We start from the raw sequence: 5,989 nt of genomic DNA on the forward strand, positions 1-5,989 counted from the left end.
ATACTTTTCATTTGGCCTATCTGTCAGTATTCCCTGAGGTCATCTGTGCAATCAGCTTCGTTACTCCTGCTCCCTCACTGGATTTCATAGAAACCATATGCTATGTATGAATCAGGGACACCAATCCCACAACATAGCATTCTTGGAATATCCAAAGTCCCACTTTTCACTTCGCCATGCCTGAGATCAGCAGTAATATTTATCAGCAAATGTGAGATTTTCAAAGATCCAATTCTATGTGCTCCTTTCTCATAGAGCCTTAGGCAGGGATATAGCATACATAAATATTAAGTAAAGTCCATAGTTTTTAAAATGTCATCCATTGAATAGTTGACACATGTCTGAGATACTTTTTATTTTGGAGGAGGTATTATTTAATAGGGAATTCCAACAGCTACCTAATAGTGAAATGAGAAGTCTTGCATCCATTTTATTTTGTTTCTGATGATTTTTATGAGTAAGGGTAAGATACTTCCTTGTTCTGATGCAGATGTTGCCCACTTTTGTGAATGGATGCGGGGTGTCACCTACTACTTGCATATCTGCATATTGGGCTTGACACTGCTATCGTACTTGGTAGTTGGCAAAAAGTCAATACTGAAGTTAAGCTCTTGTGTTCTAGCAGCAGAGCTGAAGATCCTTGATGTGCCACCTTCTGCAATCCATGCTGCTCTCTTCATGTTCCTTATTGACTTCCTGGTGATGAGCATCATGGTCTCCTGGTCTTGAGAATGGCCAAGCATTGCTCTGTGAATGTGGAAGATGGGCATGTGGAAGGCTCCAGGGAGGAGGGATCATTGAACATGTACTCTAATCCATGTGCCTGTTGAATGACCTGTTTTTTTATTTTTGGGTTTTAAGGGAGACACTGCCCTAAAACACTTCTGTGCAGCTGGGAATGCAGGCTTCTGCTTCACCTTGCAGGAAGCATTAACGAATCCTTTCCAGAAGACATGAGAAGAGAGAAGTGAGCCTCTGGTATCATGCAGGTTCCTTGCATTGCCCATGGGCTAGAAGAGAGAAGAGTTGCTTCATGAGATTTGATCCCCTTTTTCCTGAAAAGTTCCACACAGAGGTCAGTCCCCAGCATGTTTAGAAATCATTTCAGACACCTTTCTGGACGGAATTGAATCAGAGCCCCTGATGATGTGGAAGAGCTAAAGATGGGTTTGCTATGAATTTTCTATTTCATTCATCAGGGCCTGAGTCAAGTCAGTCATTGTGCTGTCAACACATGAGCTGCTGGTCAAATGTGAGGAAGTGGTCTTGCTTTATGAAAACACCACCCTGATTCAGTGAGCCAGAGGCAGCCTGCAGTCCCTGTTTTCCTGTAAAGGCAGATTGCTGTGGATGGCCTCTGGCCTCGTCATGCAGCCCTGCTCAGAGTAGGGGATTGAGGGACCAGGCAGATCCCTAGTTCCTTTTGACCTTTATTGCCATTGGGCCACCCCAGGATTCTTGGACTCTACCTGGTCTTCTGGCCTGGGTCAGGGGATGTGAGGTTTGGAATCCCCCTCTGTGGCAGGATCCCAAGCCCCCCCAGCCACTTGAGGACAGGCACAGCCTTCCCTAATTGTGTTAGAGTTGGAGACTTCTCCCACCCATCCTCATCCATGCTCATCCCACATTTTGTAGCTTGACACCTGAGGACCTTTATTCATTGACTTAGTTGTTAGTGATGATGGTTACTAAGACTAAGTGACTCTTTCAAGTCACATCACTTGCATGGTAGGGCTAGAGCATGGATCTTCCTAATTGATTTCATGGGACTCTCTCATGGAAACTGTGACTGCCTCCTAAACACACACTCTACATTTGGAGTGTCAAAATTCTTGGCACTGCCTCCTTGGCAAGTGTATCTTGTCTTCTACGTGGGAATTTCAAAAATATTTTCCTTTGGTTTGTGGAGGTCATGCAGAAGTGATTTCATTTGAAATAGCCCAAACAAGAAATACCAGTTGTCTTTTTCGCACATGGATGTGTGTAGTGAACATCCCTTTCTGTGTGCTTGCATGAGTTGCTCCTTTGAATTTGTTGAAGAATGGTTGGCTGGGGAGCAAGGTAACGAGAGATGGATATCAATGCTTGTCCAGTATTCTGAAGTGAAGAATGTATTGAGGATGTGAAGGCTTTTCTAGCCAGTTCCTATGGCTCAGTCAGGGATCAGTCAGAGGATTCTGTCTGGTAGACTCTTTGGAACATATGTCAAAGTGGCCTGGTCTTACCCTGTCCAGGACTGAATGCTGAGCTTGAGTGGGAGCTTCTTATCAGTTCAAGTACTTCCATGAGTCTGTCCTCTGTTCTCTTTGTTTTTTTTTTTTTTTCAGTTTTCAGTGGACATATCTTTATTTTATTTTATTTTATTTTATATGGTGCTGAGGATCGAACCCACTGACTCGCGCATGCCAGTCGAACACGTTACCACTTGAGCCACATCCCCAGCCCCCTCTGTTCTCTTTTTTCCGAGCAGTTTCTAACAGGAAAGGAGAACAAACATTGAAAGTACAGTGATTGATTATGTATACCAATGTTATTTGAATCAACTTTATATAATTCAAAATTAACTTTTTGCTAGTAAAATTTCATATGTTGAGGAAATAATGAAAATATTGGGGTTGGGGGATGAGGATGGGCAAATCAAATATTTTTGAGCACCAAGACCTGTTTTTTTTTTTTTTTAACTTAAATCATAAACTGCCTGAGGACCACAGCAAGTAGATATTTCCAGAGACAGTGGGAAGGTAGTAGCACATGAGGAAGGGAAGAGCTCTCAGGATGGGAAGAGGGGGCCGCTTCAGGACTCACCGGGCAAGGCACGAGGCTGCTGGCCATGGTACATGCCTGGGCCCACTGAGTGGGGAAGATCCATGCTCTGTGTCCCTCCACCCTCCTCTGTAGCTTGTGTTGGCAGCAGATCAGGGAATTGGGGTCAGAAGTGCTCCCAGTAATATAGGCACCAGCCCCCAGAGTGTGTTCCTAGCCCTTTCCCCACCTGGCCTGACTTGGTGCTTGTGTTGATGCATGGCTGAAACCCTACAGTCATCAGAGTGTGTCTGCGGTCCAGATCCACCCTGCATGGCCAACATGCTCAGACCTTCGGCTGGGTCCTAGGCCTGCTACAACCAAACTCTGTCAACTGGGTGGCCAACAACAGAGGAAGGGCCTTCCCTCAAGCTCCAGGGGCTCAACACACAAGGTGTTGGGCGGTCTCACTGCCAAAACACCTCACAGGTTCCTAGGGGACTGTCCCCCCAACTCTCCCAGCCCTTGCCCACTCTCCTATTGCTGCCCACGATCTGTGGTTCCCATATGGGCATCCCGCCCTGGCTCCAACCTCACATAGCTGGTATCCCCAAGTCTCCCTGGTATCTGGGTCCAGACTCTCCTCTTCCTACAAGAATATCAGATATTGGATTTGGTCCCAGTTGATGCTGTGTTCCATCATGTGAGCTCTTAGCTTCATCACTGTGCAAAGACTCTTTTCCCACACAAGTTCGCACGACTTTTGGCTGGCTTAAGAATTTTCAGGCGACACTTTTCTAATGAGTACACTTTCCTTCCTTCCGATCTCCCCCCAGTGAGCATTCCTCGCACCCTTGTCCTAGTTCCTTTATGGCAGTTTCCCTCCTTATGGCTGAGAGGACCTAGTGACCCCTGGATTCACACGTTCTCCTTAATCACCAACACACTGCAGAATTCTCCAAAGGGCCATATATGCTCCTGGAAGTTGGTGTTGGAAATAGTTCTCCATCCATTAATCACTCCCTCACTCACTAATGTCCTTGTGTCCTTGAGAAAGGCTCTCCCTTTCCTGGTTTTCCTGAATAGAAATCCTCTTGCCTCTTGGGTGAATAGGGTTATGGGTTGTGCAGAGGGTGTTGGTCCACTGAGCATCTTAGAGACTGTCCTTTATGGAGCCTAATGATCCTCACTGGGGAATGAGGCCAGGGTCCTAACTGTGGTTAGTGTGAGGACACCCTGGGTTCAGAGAGGGAAAGAAGGACGAGGGAAACTCAGATGTCCCTTCATGGCCCCTGGAGTTAGAGGACTTACCCCTTTGCACCTGGGATCAGGAGACCTCATTTCCTCAAGGACACGCACACTCAGACGTTAATCTTGAGTGTGGGTTCCTTTCTGGGGTCCAGGGCTGTTGTTAGCCACCAGGAATGACAGTGCTCTCCATGCTGAGTGGAGCCATTTTTGCCAGGAAAGAGCCCGTGGTCACGCCTTGTGCAAAGCATCCCGCGCCAGGGGCTCCCATCCCTACATTCCTGTCCTGAAAGGAAACCACTCAGAGGCAAGGTGGGTCCAACCACCTCCCATGTGTTCACTCATCACTGTGTTCCAGCATCACCCCAGTTAACAGTCCTGATGGGATTGGATGTGGCTCAGAGTGTCACCCTCATGAGCTCTACCCTGCCACAGCTGCAGTTCTGCAGTGGGAGAAACTCAAAACCTCAAAACACATGCACATGAAAGAAAAGAGCAAGAGCCAGAGCCCAAACAGGCCAGGTGTGGCAAAGACAGCTGGAGTGCCTAGGTTGGGACTCAGAATTCTGTCAGTGGGGTGGCATTGCTGCTGGCACCAGCATGATAACCGAGAGCCAGCCCTGCTCATTTTGGGGAGCAGTGTGTTGGGGAAGGCAGCAGAAATTGAGAGGCAGGATTGAGTTTGGCCCTAGGAGGAGGTTGGGTAAGAGGCCAGTGTGGGTTGGAGGGCCTGGGCAGATAGAGAGAGGCCAGGGCACACCCCAAAGCCTGGAGACTGCACTGGATGTCCAGGGTTGTGAAACACCCTCCCCTCTTACTCACAACTGAGAGCAAGGGGCATTGATGAGTTCAGTTTGTGTGCGGCTGCATCCAAGGTGGCTCGGCTAGGCACCTCTGTTTCCTTGACTCAGGAGGCTGGGAGTCCAGGCTCCACCGAGGCTCGGCTGGGAGGATCGGACTCTGAGTTTATGCCTGTGTTCCTGGTAGGATCCATGTTGGCTGAGCCTCAGTGTTTTTGTAATGAGAGGATGGGTGACCGTCATGTCTTTATCACAGGACACACTTGCTAAATGGATTTGTTTGCTCTGAGGAGGAAAGAGAGAGGGGGGAGTGGTGCTGGAGACAGGGATGCAGACAGGGGTCATGGACTTGGCATAACTCAGTCTTGGAGGTGATATCCCATCACCTGTACCCACTTCAATTCCCATGAATCCAGAGGCTGAGCCCCCTTGAGGTGAGGGGTGAACCGGTTCTGGGCAGCAGGATGCTGTGGTACCTCGGAGTCTCTGTGAGACCCCAACACTAGACACACTTGGCCCTTTTGAAATCTTAGGAGAAGCCTTGGGAAGTTGTATGGCAGAGGGGAGCAGCCTCTGCATCTCAGTCCCCTCCAACTTGCCATGGTGTAGAGAGGGAACTGCAGCCACGATGGGACGGACATTGGCCATGTCCCTGTGTGGGACACAGGCCTGATTGAGTTAGGGTGCATTCTTTGTCTCTCCCCTTCTTGTGATTGTCCCATCTGTACATTTGTGCTTTAGCCACCTGTGAGTCCCATCTCTGGTTTCAGAGAGAATAGAGGGTGTTAGGGGCCAATAGACACAATAAACCCTAGAGATTAGATGCTACCCTACTTTCCAGAAAAGACTGGGCACACCATGAGTTGCACAATGATGGGACCGGGGTCCAAAAGCGGCTGAGAGGGAAGGACTGGTTGTGAATGCATTTTTGAAGGCTCCAAGCTGGAACTCTAGTGGCACCAAGCAGGGCAGATGCTGGTGGGGATGTTTGGGTAGTTGTTGGTGAACACCTGCGCACCTGAGATGGGTAGGCATGGAGGAGAAATCAGCAGCCCATAGGGCTTTTGAAAGTGGTCTTATGTGAAAAGAGGCTCAGGTATGGGCACAGGAAATGACATCATTGCCTTGACAATGGATCAAACAGAACATGGAACCCTGGTATCCAGGCACCCACTTCACTGACCAAGCCATCCGAGCTC

Source organism: Urocitellus parryii, chromosome 12 (genome assembly GCF_045843805.1).
Source record: "Urocitellus parryii isolate mUroPar1 chromosome 12, mUroPar1.hap1, whole genome shotgun sequence".
NCBI lineage: Eukaryota > Metazoa > Chordata > Mammalia > Rodentia > Sciuridae > Urocitellus > Urocitellus parryii.